The sequence below is a fragment of the Eptesicus fuscus genome, chromosome 9 (genome assembly GCF_027574615.1).
Source record: "Eptesicus fuscus isolate TK198812 chromosome 9, DD_ASM_mEF_20220401, whole genome shotgun sequence".
Taxonomy (NCBI): Eukaryota; Metazoa; Chordata; class Mammalia; order Chiroptera; family Vespertilionidae; genus Eptesicus; species Eptesicus fuscus.
Genome location: NC_072481.1, coordinates 45,840,437 through 45,860,192, shown reverse-complemented (window position 1 = coordinate 45,860,192; position 19,756 = coordinate 45,840,437). Strand labels below are relative to the sequence as shown.

Sequence of the window (19,756 nt, the reverse complement as noted above, 5' to 3'; positions counted from 1 at the left end):
GAGAAAGCCTGTGGGTATTCATAGATGCTCTACAACAAAAAAGGGTAACTAAGGATCTAACCCTCTTGAGCACCCACTCTGTGTCAGGTACTGTGCTAGGTACCTCTCATACCTTCTCCTCTTTAAACCTCCCCATAATCCTCTGGGGTAGGTGTCATACTCTCCACTTTACAGAGGTGGAAGGTACACCTGTCCCAGCAGAACTAATGTTGAACATATGGGAACAACAATATGTCAACTCTTAACCACTACTGCACATAATTTTATATTAAGTATACTTTATAATATGACTTTAAAATGCATGCAAAATTGTGTACAGTTCCCCTGTTGCTTGACATATGGCAGACCTGTGGAACAGAGAGAGGGAATCTGTTATGTTCCATACTCTGACTTGTAAAAGGAAGTCATGGCACCCTAGCCAGTTTGGCTCAGTGGATAGAGCATCAGCCTGCGGACTGAAGGATCCCGAGTTCGATTCCAGTCAAGGGCACATACTGGTTGCAGCTTGATTCCCCAGCCCTGATCAGGGCGCATGCGGGAGGCAACCAATCGATGTGTCTCTCTACATCGATATTTCTCTCTTGTCTTTCCCCCACCTTTCCACTCTCTCTAAAAATCAATGGAAAAATATCCTCGGGTGAGGATTAAACACACACACACACATACAAAAAATGAAAAATAAAAATGAAAAAAGGGATGGTCCACAAAAAAATACCCTTAAGCTTCAAGGTAATCGTGAAGAGTCCAAGTAGTCAACCAAAGATTTTGCCAAATTTAGGATAACAAAACAAGAGAGAATATAAGTGAAGAAACCCTGTCTTTGTGGCCTAATACTTGGGGACAATCTGTGTTAGGAGGCTGAGTTGCCACAGCTTTGTTCCCCCAAACCCTTGAGATAGATGATCCAGGAGAAAGCTCATCTCCCAGGACAAGTTTCTAAAGCTATCAAATGTGGCTTTTCTGTGTTTTCTAGAACCTAGAAACTATTCAAACTACTCTTTGTACACATATTTACAATATATGCATATTTTTATACTCTCATTATTTTAAAGTCCTCCCCCCCCCCCCCCCCGCCCCAATACTCTATTTTCTATGCCAACAGTTTTTGTCAACATCGTGTCAGTCGGCTAGCATATGGCGCTGGCTGATGCACCCTTCTCCACAGGCGTTGCCAAGTGAGCAACAAATTGTTGCCAAGTGTACATCAGGGAGGAGAAAGGCTTCAAGCAATTGGGAGGGCTCAAAGGAGGAAGATAAGGAGATGCAACAAGGGTTGACACACAACAAGAATTTAATTAGGGTTTTTTTTTTTTGTTTTTTTTTTGGTGTGTGTATGTGTGGTGGTGGTGGTAAAATATATGGAACACAAAATGTGCCATTTTAACCATAGCATACAATTTAGTGGCATTAATTATTCCCAGTTTGTGCAATCCCTGCCACTATCTATTTCCAAAACCTTCTCATTGCTTTAAACAGAAATTCTGTACCCATCAAGCAATACCTCCCCATTACTCTTCCCTCCAGTCCCTGATAAACTCTAGTCTACTTTCTGTCTTTATGAATTTGCCTATTCTATATATTTCATATATGCATATATTTCATACAATATTTGTCTTTTTGTGTCTGGCTTATTTCAAGGTTCACCCATGTATCAGAACCTCATTCGTTTTTATGGTCAAATACAGTATTATTCTATTACTAGAGGCCTGGTGCACAAAAATTCATGCACTGGGGTGGGGGGAGTCCCTCAGCCCAGCCTGCCCCCTCTCACAGTCTGGGAGCCCACAGGGGATGTCCTACTGACAGCTTAGGCCCACTAAGCCACAGCCTGGCCTCCCTCTGCGGGAGGCGACCTGGCCAATCAGGAAAAGGCACTACCCCTACTGCTGCCAGCCCTTGGCCCTTGCTTCTTAGTGGGTTGGGGGCGATCTGGGCCAGCAGCTTCTGACACTACATGAGACCATTAACACCAAAAAGTCTTGGGGGCTGTGGGGGAGGGCTGCTAGAACCAAGCTCTAGGCTGGCTTGGGCCTGCTGGGGCCTGGCATGGGAGGCAGCCTCTCACCTCCAGCAGCCCTCCTCCACAGCCCCCAGGACTTTTTGGTGTGAATGGTCTCATGTAGTGTCAGTGGCTGCTGGCCCTTGGCCCTTGCTTCTTAGTGGGTGGGGGGCGATCTGGGGCCAGGCTGGCTGGGGGAGGGCCTGAGGGAGGTGGAGACACAGCAGGTCGCACCCTGTTCAGCCTCTGTGGAGGTGTGGCACCGGGACCGGGCCCACGCCGCTGCCTCTGTGGCTGCCTCTGCAGAAGGAGCAGCACTGGGACCAGGACTGCACAGCCCCCTCTCCAGCCGCCTCTGCGGAAGGGGCCACGGCACTGGACCTGCCCGTGCCACTGCCTCTCCCGTGCTGCCACCTCCCCAGCCGCTGTCACTGCCTCTCCTGTGCCGCTGGCCCTCAGCCCTCGGCTTTGTCCGGAAGGACGTCTGGAAGATTTCCGGTCTATACAATCTAAATAGCATATTACCCTTTTATTAGTACAGATATATCTATTCAGCATTTGCTTATTCATTCACCTATTAATGAACACTTGGATTGTTTTCATTTTTGGCTATTGTGAAAAATGCTGCAATAAACATGTCTGAGTCCCTTTTGTCAATTATTTTGTGTCTATAGTAGGAGTGGAATTGCTGGGTCACATGGTAATTCTAGGTTTAACTTTGTTGTTGTTAATCCTCACCCAAAGATTTTTTTTTTTCCATTGAGTTTTTTTTAGAGAGAGTGGAAGGGAGGGGGAGAGACAGAGGAGAGAAACATCCATGTGAGAGAGACACATTGATTGGTTGCCTCCCCAATGCTGGGCGCCAGGATTGAGCCTGTAACCCAGGTACGTGCTCTTGACCTGAATCAAAACCAGGACCCTTTAGTCCACGGGCTGACACTCTAACCACTGAGCAAACGGCTAGGGCTAAGTTTAACTTTTGCCAAGTTATTTTACCACAGGAACTGTACCATTTTACATCCCTCCGTGTGTGAGGGTTCCAATTTCTCCACATCCTTGCCTACACTTATTTGCATTTTGTAAGTAGCCATGCTTGTAGGTGTGAAGTAGTATGTCATTGTGGTTATGAGTTGCATTTTCTAATGACTAAAGATATTGAACACTTTTAATGCATTTATTGGCCATTTGTATATCTTCTTTGGATATTCAAATCATTTGCTCATTTTTTAATTGGGTTGTGTGTCTTTTGTTGAGTTGTAGGAGTTCTTATATATTTTGGATATTAAACCCTTATCAGATATATGATTAGCAAATATTATCTCCCATTCTGTGGGTTGTCTTTTACTTTATTGTAATATTAGCAAAGTTTTACTTCAATTTTTTTCTGCTTATAAATAACTCTGACAAAGCCCATATGCAAGAGGCTAACACAGCTGTGGAGGCCAATGAGAATGTCTCTCATACAAGAGGAACTGCTCAAAATTTCCTCCACACCGGGATCCAAGGCAGGAGGAGGACGTAAAGCTCTGCCGGCAGGATGCATGGGCCCCACTGCGAGCCCAGGGCCCCCTCCCCTGCCGCCCTCAGCCCCCAGCCCTGTAGTAGATCAGACTCAGCAAAGCTGGCAGCTCAAAACTCCCAAGGCTGCCTGAATGCTTGGGTGTGTTAGAGGAAAATGCCAGGGTTTCAAGGTGGCCCAGCTGCCAGCCCATGTGCCATCTCAGGAAGCCCTGGGCCAGCACCCTCTTCCTGTTTCAGCCACAGTTAGAACCAAGCTCTAGGCTGGCTTGGGCCTGCTGGGGCCTGGCATGGGAGGCAGCCTCTCACCTCCAGCAGCCCTCCTCCACAGCCCCCAGGACTTTTTGGTGTTAATGGTCTCATGTAGTGTCAGGTGCTGCTGAGGCCTAGCCTTGGCTCCGAGGCAGAGAGTGAGGGGAGGCAGGCAAAGGTCCCAGGACTGTGGCTGAAGAGGCTCCTGGCCCCTCCAGCTCCGGCCTGCCTGCACATTTACGTTTGTTTCTAGACTGTGCTTTATTGCAGCAAATGGTGAATGGAGCAGGGTGCTGGCAGCCTCAGCCCTTTTGTATTTGTGTGTTGTGGGGGACAGGGGCAGCGGGAGGGATGAAGAGTCATGAGGACAGGGGCAGGGCCAAGTGAGAGCCAAACAGGAGCTTACCTTGAAGGTTGCCGGCCAGAAACAAAACTGTTCTCAAGGGAAACCCCTTAGGTCAGACCAGCTGGGTGACCTGGAGCCACAGCATTGAAGAATGGTGGCAAGGGAGGACTGGGTGGGGAAAGGGCATGGTGAGTATTTGGGGTGTGCTTGCTTGCCAGTGCCCAGGCATCAGGAGGCAAAGTAGCCCTCCTTCAAGTGGTCCATGAGGTCCAGGTTGGGCAGACAAGGCATCCTGGCTCATGGGTAGGAGCACCAGCGGGTGGAAGGTGTTCCCAGATCATCAGCTTGTTCACAAAGCCCTGGCTGTAGTCCTGAGCTTCAGGAGCTCTTTCCACCATGTACCAGGGCCTGAAGCAAGCAGAATGTTTGTTCCTCAGTTCTGCCAGCTCTGGCGGCAGCAGGATGCCATGCCCAATCTGATTGGCAAAGAGCATTTGGCACACAGTGTGGCTGTTCAGGTCCTTACATGATGGCCCAAATTAACTGCAGCATCTGAGTGATGCCTATTCCTCCTACAATTGTGCCGACAGACTTCCCTGTCTTGATGTTGAGGTTGGATTTCTTGTCTGGACAGATGGTAAAGTTTCCTTTATTTTCATAGACTAGCAGCCCATTTGGGCCTTGGAATTCAATGACGTCTCCTCGTTTGTGTTTTCTAGATACTGGTACTCTTTTTCTTTCTTTTTTTTTTTCCAGTGCAAAACTTGGGATGGGTGTCTTTGAAGTAAACCTTGATGACCAGGTCTACTAACCCTTGTTGTCATGGCTGGAGATTGGACTGGATGGATTTGAGCTGAAAGGTAGATATGTTAACCCTCAGGGAGACCCAGAATGTGATGGGGCCATAGCAGGGTTAAGTAAAATCACTGGGTGTTATGGCTAATGATCTTCTTGTTGATGAGCCACAGTGGGTTATTGATGTCTGGGCTTTCAAAAGTGAAGACTGAGGTCCAGTGTTGGATAGCGGGGCAGGCTATAAAGGAGACAGACTGGGGAGGTCCCCATGTAGCCCAGAGTGCTGAGCTGGGGGGCCCTGTGGTGATGGCCAAGACAGGTGGCCATTTGCACTTTCTTAATAATGTCCTTTGATGCACAAATACTTTATTTTTATAAAATCCCACGTATCTATTTTTTTTTCTTTTTTTGCTCATGCTTTTGGTGTCATATCTAAGAATCCATTGACAAATTCAAGGTCACCAAGATTTACCCCTATATTTTCCAAGAGTTTTATGAATGAATTTTGGGTTAATTTTTGTATAGAATGTCGGGTAGGAGTCCAACTTCATTCTTTTGCATGTGGCAATCCAGTTGTTCTAATACCACCTGTTGATGAGACTAATCTTTAACCATTGAATAAACTTGGCAACCTTGTGGAAAATCGGTTCACCATAGATGTATGGGTTTATTCTGGACTGTGAAGTCATTTTATGGTGCATATATTTGTTCTTATGCTGATAGCACACTATTTTGATTACTGTTCCTTTTTTTAAAAAAGATATTTTTATTGGTTTCAGAGAGGAAGGGAGAGGGAGAGAGAGATAGAAACATCAGTGATGAGAGAGAATCATTGATTGGCTGCCTCCTGCACACCCCCTACTGGGGATCAGGCCCACAACCTGGGTATGTGCCCAGGAATTTAACCCAGGAGCCTTTAGTCCTCAGGCCGATGCTCTATCCACTGAGACAAACCAGCTAGGGCTACTGTTGCTTTGTAGTAAGTTTTGAAATCAGGAGATATGGGGCCTCCACTTTGCTCTTCTTTTTAAACATTGTTTTTGGCTATTCTGGGCCCCTTGCAATCTCATATGAATTTGAGGGTAGATTTTTTTTTCCATTTGGGGAAAAAAAAAATGCTGTTGGAATTTTGACTGAGTATGTTAAATCTGTAAATCACTTTGCCATCTTAACAAATTAAGGTTTTCAATCCATGAACATGGATGTCTTTCCCTTTATGTAAGTCTTCCTTAATTTCTCTCAACAATGTTCTAAAGATTTCACCTCCTTAGTTAAATTTATTTGTAGCTATTTTATTTGGGGGGGGGCATATTATTATGTTAGTGGAATTGCTTTCTTTATTTCCTTTTGGATTATTCATTGCTGGTGTATAGAAATACAACTGATATTTGTGTGTTAATCTTGTTAATTTCCACCTGTAAATTTGCTGAATTTGCACACCCCCTTTTATTAGCTCTAATAGCTTTCTTGTGGATTCCTTGGCAATTGCTCTATATAGGAACATGACATTTGCAAATAGAGATAGTTCTTACTTCTTCCTCTCCAATCTGTTTGCCCTTTATTTATTTTTCTTGTCTATTTTCTCTAGCTAGTCATTCCAGTATGGTGTTGAAAAGCAGTGGTGAAAGCAGAAAGAGACATTCTTGTCTTGTTCCTGCTCTTAGGGGGCAAGCTTTCAGTCTTTACTACTGAATATGATGTTAGTTGTGGTTTTTCATAAATGCCCTTTATCATGTTGGAAAAGTTCCCTTTTATTCTTAGTTTTCTGAGTGTTTTTATCATCAAAGGGTTTTGGATGCTGTCAAATGCCTTTTCTGTGACCACTGAGATCATTTTTTTAAACCTTTGTTCTATTACTGAGGTTTATTACATTGATTTCCTTATGTTGAACCACTCTTGAATTCTTGAGATAAGTCCCATCTGATCATGGTGTGTGATTCTTTTAATATGCTGTTAGATTTGATTTGCTAGTGTTTTGTTGAGGATTTTTGCATCTAAGGAATATTGGCTATAATTTTCTTTTCTTTAGTATCTTTATCTGCCGTTGGTATCAGTGTAATGCTGGCCTTATAGAATGAGTTAGAAAGTGTTCCCTCCATCATGATTCAGTGCATCAACTTTGGAGACAGATGATATGAATTTTAATTGTGCCTTGGCCACCAATATGTTTGTAATAAGTTACTTCATTACTAACCTCTCTAAACTTCATTTTCCCATCTGTAAAATAGGAGATTTGAAGGATTAATTGAAATCATGCATTGTGAAGCCAGTGGTGTGCTGGTAAATATTTCACAAGAAGCTCTCAGAAGATGTGAGGGTGGAAAAATCCTAATTTGCAGGGTTTGCCAATTTCCATGGTGTATTTACTCCTACTATGGCTGATTTTGAGATGCTAACGTGAAGTCATCTAACATGGAGTTGATTAATAATCATAATCTGCTTTCATGAGCCAGTGGGAGCTAACTCCAGCACATCACTTTTTTAGAAAATGTATGAAGTAAATAATATATAATCAATGAATAAATATTATCATTTTCTGTTGCCTTTACCAAACAGAATAAAATAAAATGAAAATGGGATGATTCCTGAAAAGTCAAGATATATAGTTCTCTTTTATGATCTATACTACTTCATAATCTAGGTTCTTTGAAATATTATCCTTAAATGTTCTCTCCTCTGCGGGAATCATATTTTGTATCCCATTTTTATCTCTAGAATTTGCATCATTGTTTACAGCGAACATAATCACAGGGAGAATGGTCCTTACCCACAGGTCTGTCTGCCCTGCTGACAAATGGCCACACCTGGAAGGACTTGTTGCTCCTCATTGCTTAATGTGTTAACCTTGAAGGCTGCTGGAAAACCCAGAGCTATCACTCTGCCTCGGCTCCCTGGTTGCTAATGTGTTCCGCCTAGCATTGGCCCTGCCAGCAGTTACCAGTCATGTAACTGGAAGGCATACATAAATTGCCCAGTCACCCTCATCAGGCAGTAATTCTTCAAATGTCATGTCCTCTACACTTCTGCTCAGACCCAGGCTTAGGCAAATTTATGAAGCAAACAAAGATGGTCTTACCCTGTCCCCTGGGTACCCAATTCTAATCCCATTACCAAGTCACTGTTTCCCCATGTCCCTTATTCATCCACCCAAGGCTTAACAGAGTGTCTGTGACTGCAAATACAAAGATGCTACATGGTCTCTTCTGTCCATAAACTTACAACCTGGGCTGGTGTAGAGAGGAGGTAGATCAGCTATGCAAACCAATAATGAAAATAGCGTGTGATAAGGGAGAGTACAAAAGTACATGAAAAGTACTCTGGGAAACTAAAGGAGGAATTCTATTTGCTTGGGGGAGTTAAGGGGGTTTTTTTCAGAGTGTGTGCAGGTAACCACAGGGAAAGCAGAGGCTTGGGCCAAGGTATGTTAGACCCTGCATGCCTGACTGTGGCATCGGACTTGATTCCCCGGCAACAAAGAAGCCGTTCTTTCCTTTCCTCTTTTATTGTTCTGCATCTTAGAACTTTAAGGCCCTAGACCCTTCTAATAATAACATAACAACCAACTGTTTTAGGGCTAACAATGTGCCAGGTACTGTACTAAGTGCTTTGAATTCATTAATTTTTTTTCCTCATTATTTAACTTAATCTTCACAACAATCTTAGAAGACAAAATATCATCATCCCCATTTTACAGATGAAAAAAAACGGAGATTTAAAACTCAAAGTCACACAAGTAGGACTATGCAGAGCTGCTAAAACATGCAGCTCTGGTTCCCTGCCAAACCGGTGCTCTTAGAAACACAAGTCAACGGGACTGAGTGTAGTTGAGGAACCTGGAAGAATGGTTCCATCGCCCCAAACCAGTCCCCGAACGTCTCCACATTTTATAGTGCTCAGACCTCCTACCTGGGCTAGGAGCAACACTAAAGGCATCTTATTTAGGAGGCTGTGGCAGTTACTACAGAGAAGGGCTTCAAAGGATGTGGACTGTGGTGTCAATTTACCTCCAAGGACTGTGGTTGCTGCTGATGGCGAGTTAATGATTGAACTGCTCTCGTGTGAGTCGGCTAATGCCCCTCCCAAATAATGTAATGTGTTAACCCAATGTAAAAACACCTGCCCAGCTAAGCTGAATGTCAGACCTAAGTGTCAACTCCCATTGTACACTCTAAAAGGGAGCAGAAAGTCCACTTAACATTGCTTGTCAGGCATATATACTTAACTTAGTGTTGACATCAACTCTGTAAAATTGTGTGTGTACAAATAAGTAGCCTGAAGCTCAGAAAGGTGCAACCACAGGTTCAAGTTCGGAGTCAATTTTCTTTCTACCACTCCAGCACTCTAACGTTTGGGGCCCTCTTGCTTAATTTGTATCCTATGTGAATAATTGCCCTTCTTTTTAATAATGAGAATGGAGATGTCTCAATGGAAGCATTGTTATTTTAGAGAAGCAGCGTAGTGAAAAGAATCGGATCTTTGAAGATAGGTGTTCCTGGGTTAAAATTCTAGTTCCTGCTCTGTGGTGGTGTGACCTTTGGCAAATCATCTAATCTCACCTCCAAAGATGATTGTGAGAATTGAAACAGATGGCTGGTCCCCAGGGGAACTTCAGTGCGTGTTAGTCCTTTCTAGCTTCTCCTCAGTGCTCCATGAGTGGGCACCTCCAGCCACCTCAAGCAGTTGGGTAGGTAAATAAATACTCAATACGTGCTTAGAGATATTTGGATTCATTTTAATTAAAACAAACTCCTGCCATGTGGCATTTTGGGGGGAAATTGTGAAGCTGGGCAAGTGATATAGCTCCCGTTATGTTAGGACTCAATAGACCAGTCAGTAAGGCCTATTGGCCATGAGCGTTCTGGGAGGAATGAGAAAAGCTGCTATGTTGGAGCTGTGCAAAATCTGGTCAGGGAGACAAAACATACAGACAGATGGAAAGAGAAATAGCCATAGAAGGCAGTAGAGGACAAGTTTCCAAGTAGTGATTAGGCAATAAATGTCGCGTGAATCTGGAAGACAGAGAGAGACCACTTATGACCCATTTCCCGCTCTCTTTCTTTCTTCAGTATCCCCCTAGCACTTTGAGTTTCTCTTAGTCACCAGTGCACTTATCTCTTTGTCACAAAGTGCAGAAAATATCACTATCTCTTAATAGCTGCTGCTACAATTCCTCTTGGGGATAGAAGCGTAGATGCTTGAGGGAAAGTTGAGACCCAAAGACTCGGATGTCAGAGGAGGGGCAACTTGCTGTGCCTACGAAAGGGAGAATTTGGCATTCTTGGGGGTAATTTTGGGTGAAGAGTGTGAGGAAGAGACGAGAGAGGGCAGAGGGAAAAGGGAGAGAGCAGCTAGCAACGAAACAGAGCTGTGATGCCTCCCTACAGTTACCTACACCTCCAGTGACTGCTACCAAACCCAGGCAGCTTTGTGAGTGCCTTTGATGGGAACACAAGGACGGGGCAGAGCTTCATTTCAACAACCGTGCACAACAGATGACACACGAGGAGGTGGAAGTGTCTCTCTAGAAGTTACTCGCTCTTGAAAGAACTGTATCCTTCCAGAAGCCAGGTAAAGGGCTGGGAGTTCAAGGCAACTCTGAGAGGCAAAGGGGTCTCAGCTGACTTCTGAGTTATCGCCAGTTCCTTTCTCTTTCCTCCATCACTCCACAACTTACCCAGTTCAGTGCCCGACGTACACTAGGCACTTTGTAAATATCAGTCGTGCTGAATCAAATATAAATATAATGCATGGTTTCTGCTGTCAGTGAATGAACACAACACAAATGTATTTCACCCATAAAAACCAAACTAACTTTAACAATTCTAGAAAGGATATAAACACCAACTAAATATAGGCTTAACACTTTGTTTTTCAGTACCCTTCAAGGGCCAGCTCACATCTCATCCTCCAGGAATCTACCTGGATTTTCAGCGATGTTTCCTTTCTCTGAAATCTTATCAAATTTCCTGCCTGTACCAGCCATTTCATGGTCATTTATTTTTCAGATGGATGCCTTGCCTTTTCCACTATATATTACCATCCCTGAGTGGCCACTCCTACTAAGGGCCTAATATAATAAGTACCCTGTACACACAGCGGTTCATTTGATTGTTATTGATCATTTGTGTACTGCACCATATACTCAGAATTTGAGAACTTGAATACTAAATAAATATTTGTTGAATGGAGTTGACTTGTTGGGTGCCATTGACACTGAAGATATATGATTCTTACATATTACTCCCATACCAGAGTAACAGAAAATTAGAACTTGGGGAAGAAATCACATCTTACTCATGTTAAGCTATAATTTATTTTCCTGTTGCTTTTGGAAAGGTAATTTACAATTTCCACTTCAAAAGCAAATATAATTTCTTGGCTAATCACTTTTATATGAGTTTAAATAAAGATGCACAGAGTTTTGATGCTGATAGACATCATAAAATTATGTGATCTAACCCAGGAGGAGTGTGAGCTCAGAGAGATTGAACAGACAGCCTTATGTCTCAAGATGGTAACTTTTGGCCATCTTCCTGGTATCCCTCCCTACTCCACTACCTTAGATATGTTCACTTGCAATCTATAGCTCTATAATTCTATGTTATTAATCTCCTTACCCCCCACTCCATTTTTCACATTATCCCTAGATTAGTGAATTTTGTTCCCCAGGAGACATTTGGCAATGTCTGAAGACATGTTTGGTTATTGTAACTGGCCCATGAGTGGGAGTGGGGTTTGGAGGGTGGGTGAAGGAGGAATGAGGGGATTGCTACTGGCATCTTAGGTAGAGGACAGAAATGCTATGCTGCTAAACATCTTACAATGCACAGGACAGCTTCCATAATAAAGAATTTTCCAGCCCCAAATGTCAATAGTGCTGAGGTTGAGAAACCTTGCCCTAGATTGATTCTTCTAAAATAAAAATCTGCTTAAATACCTCAAAAACACACTATTTCTTTTAGGCAATTTTTTTTTGTATAAGGCTCATCTTTTCTTACTCCCCAGCCACATAGCATATACACTTATTGTCTGAATATGCCACATACTCCCTGGCTCCTGTGACTTGTCTGATGCTTGTAGCTTCTTCTTTTCTTGATTTCCTCGGGCTGGGTTGGGTGATTCTCCTGTGTGGTAACTTTTAGAAGAGCATGAATCACACAGAATTGTTGCTTATTTGTCTCTCCCATTCTACAGGGAGCATTGAGATCAGGAACTCAGTCTTTTTTTCCTCAGAATCCTCAGCACCTAGTGCAATGCCTGTTACAGGGTAATGGATAAACTCAACCATGGCCCTCTCTCTTTATTCCCTTTCATGAGCCCTGCAAAGCAGTCAGATTCATTATTTTTAAATATATTTTTATTGATTTCAAAGGAAGGGATAGAGGGAGAGAGAAACATCAATGATGAGAATCATTGATCAGCTGCCTCCTACACGCCCCCTACTGAGGATCAAGCTCGAAACCCAGGCATGTGCCCTTGACCAGAATCGAACCCGGGACCCCTCAGTGTGCAAGCCAACGCTCTATCCACTGAGCCAAACTAGCCAGGGCAGTCAGATTCCTTCTTGAGCACAGTGGGGTTATTGCTGCCTTCTGACTTTGCATTTTTTAACCCTTTAACCTTATCTGAAATGTGATTCATATTTTTGTTTTCATTCATATCACTCTCACCTGTTTAAAGCCCAGTTCAATTTTTTAAAAAATCACAATGATTTACCAAACGTACCACATGTGCCAGGCCTGCATTATCTTAGTTCATCTTCAGCATTATCCCTATAAGGAAGGTAATGCTCCAATTTAACAGGTGAAGAAAATGATGCAAACAGCCCTGAGTGGCAGGTGAGGCAAGACATGCACACTAAACACATATTGTAGGCAGCTGGGCCATGACCCTCCCTGCTTGATTTTCCTGTCATCTCTGTTAGCATTTCTATCTTCTTCCGGAAGGCAGTTGGAGATCCTTTAGTCTGCCCCACAACTTTTATGTGTAAACTGCAAGTTACTTAGGGTAACACAGTTGATTAATGGTGGGAGCCAGACCTAAAATCCAGGACTCTAGATTTGAATGCTCTTTGCATTCACCAGTATCACACCCAGCACTTCTTGCTCAGTGTGAGATAAGTTGCAGTAATCCCCCAAGTCCAAGGTTAGTGGAGTCAGGGCAGGTGGAGCAGCCTCAGACCACAGTGACCTGAGCTGCAGAAGTCTGACCATGCATGGCTGAGGAGGGTTTTTATCCAAGGATTTGCAAGGGGAAAGGACTGGACTGTTTTAAGCTTGGGAGTGAGGAATAGATTTGATTTAATATATATATATATATATATATATATATATATATATATATATATATATATTGATTTCAGAGAGGAAGGGAGAGGAAGAGAGAGAAATATCAATGATGAGAGGGAATCATTGATCGGCTGCCTCCCGCATGCCCCCAACTGGGGACCGAGCCCACAACCCAGGCGTGTGCCCTTGACCGGAATCGAACCCAGAACCCTTAAGTCCACAGGCCAACGCTCTATATACTGAGCCAAACTGGCTAGGGCTTGAACTTTTTTTTTAGTTTTTTACATTTTTATTGATTTGAGAGAGAGAGCGAGAGAGAGAGAGAGAGAGAGAGAGAGAGAGAGAGAGCGAGCGCATGGGAGAGAGCTTTGTTGTTTCACTTATTGATGCATTCATTGTTTGACTTTTGACTGGAGATGGAACCCGGAACCTTGGCCTATCTGGACAAGGCTCCAACCAACTGAGCTACCTGGCCAAGGCTAGATTAGAATTTTTAAAAGCCCACTGTGGAGAATTAATTAGAGATTGAGGTGATTGCAGAGTGACAATTTAAGAGGTTTGCGGTTCTTCAGGTGAGAGACGGTGGCAACTCCGACCATGTTGCTGAAATACTTGGGAGAAACACTGGAGTGATATTTAGGAAGTAAAATTGTCAGGATTTGGCCGGACGCAGCCTATGGAGAATGCATCTAAGCCATGGTGTGACCTTAAGGTACTTAAGCCTTAACTTGTTTCTTCATGAATAACATGAGGATAATCCCTACTTTGAGGAATTCTTAGCAAAGAAATGAAAAGTGCTGGACAAGTTAAATATCAACAAACGTAAAGTTCTTACGACTATTCCAAATACGTTTTCTCTTAAATTTAAAAGAGCTCTTGAAATACGGAATAGGTTGGATGTGAAGTAAGCCATCAACGTCGGAAGATTTATTTCTTAAATTCCCGTTAGTCAAAGTGCTACACACTCGCACCTCTCACTGGGTCGGGACAGGGGCAGAGGGCTCTGATAAAGGCACCACAGCGCACAAAGACGCGGAGGGCACTCCACCCTTGGCCGGGGCCAACCTCAGGCTGAAGCCTGACCATCTTTCCTTCTGCGCCGCGGACCTCTCATCCCCCATAGATCGGTGTTTCTCAAAGACGCTGTAAAACCCGCCGAGGCAGAGGCGGGGGCGTGAGCGAAGCCGGATGCGGGCGTGGCTGGGAGGCTGGAGCGCCGGGTCGGGCGCGTCGGCGGTACCGCAGCCTCCGCGGTCCCCGCCCCCCTTTCCGGGGCTGCCACTCGGGACGTCACGAGGGGGGGCGGAGCCGGCCGCGGGGAGGGGAGGCGAGGCAGCCGCGGGGAGGGGTGGGAGGCGGTCGCGTCGCCGAGCGCAGGCCGCGGCGGCCGCCGAGTACCCAGCTGCCGCAGAGAGCGCGGGGCCTGCGCCCCAGCCACGATCGCCCCCTCGGCGCCCCTCCGTCCGCCCCCGGGCGCGCGCACGCCGGGGCCCCGCGGGGCCGGCCTCTGAGCGAGCAGGCCGCCGATCGGACCCGCGCGGCGACCCGGAGCCCCCCGGCCCGGTGCGCACACGGAAGTGGTGAGTGTCGCCGAGGGGAGGTGGGGAAGCCCGCGGCCGCCGCGGACGGAGCGAGAGGCGCGGGACCTGGGCGCCGGCGGGAGGCGCGGCCGCGGCGGTCGGTCCGTGCGCGCCGAGTGCCCCGCGCCGCCCGCGAGCGCGGCGCTGGACCGAGGGCCCGGGCCGGCGGAGGTGTGCGGGCGGGGGATTTCCAGGCGAGCGGAGCGTGCTGGCGGCGGGGAGGGCGCGGGGCCGGGGCCCGAGGCCGGGAGGGGAAAGGGGAAGGCTGGCCGCCCCCTCCCCTGGAGCGCACCCCAAGTTTTCATCCCCTCGCCCGGGGCGCGCGGACATCCTGTTTATAGCGCCGGGGCTGCCGGCGCGGGCAGGAGGGCTGACGTCCCTCGTCGCCCGGAGAATGTGAGCGCCGGCTCGCTGGTAGCATTGCCGGGGGCGGGGGGCGAGAGGAGGTTTCTTTCTGGCCTCAGGATGGAGGCGGAGGGTCGTAGCGGTTTTCCTCCTTCGCCCTGTCGGCGAGGGAAAGTTTCTGGGATTTGGGGCCGTATTCGCGGCGGCTGGTGGGTGTCGTCGGTGGACGCCGAAAACGCCCCCTCCTCTTTTAGGTTCTGTTGGGAGCCAGGCCCTGGGCAGCCCCCGGGAAGGGCGCAAGACGCACCCGGAGGTGGAGGGCCAGGAAAGAGGGACCGAGAGAGACGGGGGGACAGGGACAGAGAGAGAGAGAGAGAGAGAGAGAGAGAGAGACAGAGACCTAGGGGGTTGCACATCCTACTGTAAAAGGACTTACTAACTGAAACGGGGGCTCACTCCTCAGACCCCATCCGCGCGGTGGTCCAGAATTAGAGAGACGTCGCATGAAGAGTCAACTCCCCTCACAAGTCACTCTTCAAGGTTCCAGGGATGTGGGCTCCTTGCGTGTGTGTTTACCCAGGACCGGGGAGGGGGAGGGGCGAGGACTAGATAAAAGGTCTGATAATCGCCAGGTGTTTGTGCACCTTTTTTTTTTTTTTTTTTTTAAATTGGATGTATATTCTCTGTGAATTCCTATGTGCCTCTGGGGGAGAGGACCTTGTCCTGCCTGCCGCTCCTTTTACTACGTGTCTGTGAGCTGCCTTCTGCCCCTGGTTGGATACATGTTATTAAGAGTCTCCTTTTCTGTTGAGAATCAAGAGTTTTTCTCTTCGTTGCAGGCGTTTTTCTTTTTTTGCAGCTGTATAAAATTGTCTTTACTTCTTTTGAGTGAGGAAAGCATTAACACACCCCTGCAGAGTTAAGCATACTGAGTGTAATGCAGAAACCATTAGATGTGATCGTGGAGGATGATTGTTGGTTATTTTTTAAGAAAAGGATTCGAGTATGGCCATAGGCACCGTGGGGGGAAATTTTTTTTTTTTTTTTAAAGCGAGCATTTTATATTGATTAAACCTTTGTTCTTTGTTTTCAAAACCCCATTTTGAGTTGTTTCTTGCTTTTGCTTTTGGTGACTCTGATGTTTTCCAAGACCTGAGAGTTGTTTTCAGTGAAGGATCAATGTGTTCTTTTGTACTTTGTGGTGAAGGTTAATGGAGACCAGACACTTTGGGTACGATATGCTTTGTAATATGGAGAAAATGTCTCCTATATATAGATCCAGATCACATTTAAAGATGTCAGTACATCATACTTGAGTATTTGTGGGCATTATGAATATGATACAACCTCTTCTTAGTTCTATATGTTATATTAACTAAGCAATTTCACTGTATCTTAGTTTCAGTAAATAGCTGCAAAATGTATTTTTTAATACTATAGTGTGACACTCTGCGTTAAATAAAAGTCAGTTTAAATAGTTTCCCCAGTCCACAATTTACTAATTATTACTATTGGGAAATGATGATAGAGGGTGACTACATTATACATATATAGATAAAATAATTCAAACATTTCCTAAAAGATAACTACATTTCAATTTACAGTCGTAATTTGGGTAGCCTTAATATGATTTTGGCCAATGCTATGTTTCTGATCATTTGGCATCTACCCTTTACAGATTTAAGTTATTAGGGGGAATTAGATTGCAAAATCTTTTCAATTCAGGCATGTGCTAAAAAGCTGGTGAAAAGAATGAATTTGAGGGTGGAGTTGCTTTTGCAGGATTAAATAGCATGAAGAAACTTAAACTGCGTGTCTGTAACAGGATTGTGAGGTTGGCCAGTTTAGATTCTGGGTTCACAAACACTAGGGTCAGACAATAAATTCTAGTAATATTCTAAAGTTATTCGATTTCTTCTGAATCGCTTTAAGTAACACATATTTGGATAGAAACCCAGCTGAAGCAAGTATTGAGAACATATGTAGGTTTATATGTACTCAGTCTTATACAGGGCACAGTAGGTATAATTGCATTAATGAGGTTTATTAGCAAAGAACAAGATCTGTTTTCTAACTCCTCTGATAAGGATTTTCCCCCCTAAACACATACATTCATTTTATATATCTTTATTATGTATATCCTTATATTGTTATAATGAGATGATATGCTTTTAGATTCATCCTCTGTGATGTGAACATTTGTACAAGGAGATTTTCTTACTCATTTCCACATTTTAAAAAATGGTTTTAAGTGGATGGGGAATTGGTTAATCACTGAATCTTGCTGAGCAAGCAGCATCTGATGCACTGTGGTTTATTGTGGCTCAGTGGTATATGGAGCCTTGTCATAGAGATGCCAGAAGGAGCATCACAGATTCTTTTAGGCCAGTGTTTCTCAACTGGGTATGATTTTTGGGTCCAATGAGATATTTGTAGTTTCTGGAGACATTTTTTTTGGGTTTGTTTTTTGTTATAACTTGGTGGCGGTAGGGAGAGGGGACAGCAGTGTTCCTTCTACACAGTGGGTAGCAGGGAGGATGCTGCTGCTAAACCCCCGACAACATGTCCGTAGTGCTGGGCTTGGGAAGTCCTGTTTTGGAATGCCAGGTAGGAAACGAGAAGATCCAGGCGTCTGTCATGGGAAATCGTTTCACTTCAGACTCCTGTAAAATGGAATTAAAAATCTTCACCGTGGCCACCTCACGAATGTGTTGGCAAAAATCGGATAAATAATGCATGGAAACTGTGAGTGCAAACACACATTGTAACTATGATGAAGACATGATATTTTAAAATAAATGAGTTGTTACATGTACTGGTGGTTGAGGAGGAAAGGGGTTCAGGCAATATGTTGAGAAGATTGGATGGTTTGGTATTGAGTTTTCTTGCTGTTCTTTTTTTTTTGGATAAAGGATTTTTAAATGTAGTTTTCTTATTAGAACATCCACTTTTTAGCTCTATAATTTCTTTAAACATAAAGATGATTTTCTCATAGCAAGAGGGAAAACTCACTGTAGAAAAATTAGAAAATTTAGGAAAGTTAGAGGAGAAAAGTCATTGTGGTCAACTCCCTTCCCCATTAAGCACAATCAAGCTCTTACCAATGTCTTTTAAGAGTCATTAAAATTGGAAAGAAAGTTAATGATGGGAAAAGGGGGAGCACTTGGTGACCCAGGAAGGTGCTGTTTGTTTCTGTGTTCTTCATTTTATCCTTCTTAATGACTTCCATGTCAGATACATTCAGTTAAAAGAGACGGAGAAATTGGCTCATTGCTTTTATACTTTGCAGGCTGCCCTCCAAGCCCTGTTCTCATTAGGCATGTTGTTTCCTCTCTGCTTCTTGTTCTCCCCTGCGCGGGGCTAGGTGTGCCACTATTGCTTCCTGTCTTGAAAACCCTATGGTAACGTGGGGTTTTAAATAGCTGCCATGTTGAAATAATCGGGTTTCAGGGGCAGGAAGCCACTTTCCTATGAGTATTCTTCCTTCTGAAGTGCACTAACTTTTTTAAGCAACAAGAGAGCCTACAACATTAAGTTCAGTTCTGTGATCTATTTACTTCCAAGGTTTTATGACCTGTGGTTCTTAACAACTGGCAGTGGCCATAGATATTTTCCCTGGTGCTCTGTGAATAAATTGCTCAGTCTAGAGGCAAGATCTGCTTTAGAAGCAAAATGAAAATTTCTATTGATTGGGGAGAGAGAGAGAGAGAGAGAGAGAGAGAGAGAGAGAGAGAGAGAGAAACATCTTATTTGTTCCACTTATTTATACATTCATTGGTTGATTCTTGTATGTGCCCTGACCAGGGACTGGCCCCACAACATTGCCGTATTGGGATGATGCTTTAACCAACTGAGCCGCCCAGCCAGGGCACAAAATGAAAATTTCTTTGTCTACTCTGGCCAGAAGATAGAGCTGGTCTCTGTTGGAATATGTTTATCTTTAGTAACTGAATTTACTTAGCATAATATTCACACAGCACTTGGTTCATATATTCATTCAGTAAATACATATTGAGCTCCTGCTGTGAGTCTCAAAAGAACAAAGGCAAAAATCCTTGCCCTTACAGCGTTTACAGTCTAGTGGAAGACCCTTGGGCCTGTTCATTCAGTGTTTCTCAGTTGCAGATTTTACACATTCAACTAAGAAAATCTTACTTAGTGGTTGTAGAACGTTTTCTAGAAACCTTCATGGCATTCCTTAAGTTTGAGGACTAATAAGTAGTCCTCCCCCCGCCCCCTTTTTTTTCTTTACAGACTAATTAACTCATTCTTTGTATATACAAACATCCCTTGGGTACCTACTAAGTGTCTGGCACTGAAGAGAAGTTAACTCTGCTTGGAGCAAGTGGTGGGTGGAGTAAGAAGCTGCTGTCAGGATTGCAATAGGACAAGCTCAAAGAATAGGTTTTCTTTAGAATGAAAACCAGTGAGGACTCTGGTCCACAAAGTTATTTTACACTTGATCTTAGCCAAAAGGCGAAGTTATTTTAACCCTTCAGGGAAAGTTACTTAAGAGTGATCTGTGAGAGGAGGCTGACTCTGAGAAACCTAAAAACGAGCTGTGGCTTGCAAAGAAGGCAGTAATAACTTGAGCCCAGTTGGGGAAGACTAAATCAGGTCAACTTATTATACC

General features: G+C 44.5%; 1 protein-coding gene and 1 pseudogene across 1 annotated transcript in view; one reads left to right on the top strand and one right to left on the bottom strand.

Moving 5' to 3' along the window:
* Positions 1 to 4,366: 4,366 nt before the first annotated feature.
* Positions 4,367 to 7,738, bottom strand: LOC103284240 (NADH-cytochrome b5 reductase 3-like; annotated as a pseudogene).
* A 6,787-nt stretch (positions 7,739 to 14,525) lies between these two features.
* The window catches only part of JAK1 (Janus kinase 1), a 134,462-nt gene continuing 129,231 nt past the window's right edge, over positions 14,526 to 19,756 (top strand). The window contains exon 1 of the mRNA XM_054720877.1: positions 14,526 to 14,778. The gene's annotated coding sequence lies outside the window, so the exon portion shown is untranslated. The remainder of the gene's footprint in view (positions 14,779 to 19,756) is intronic.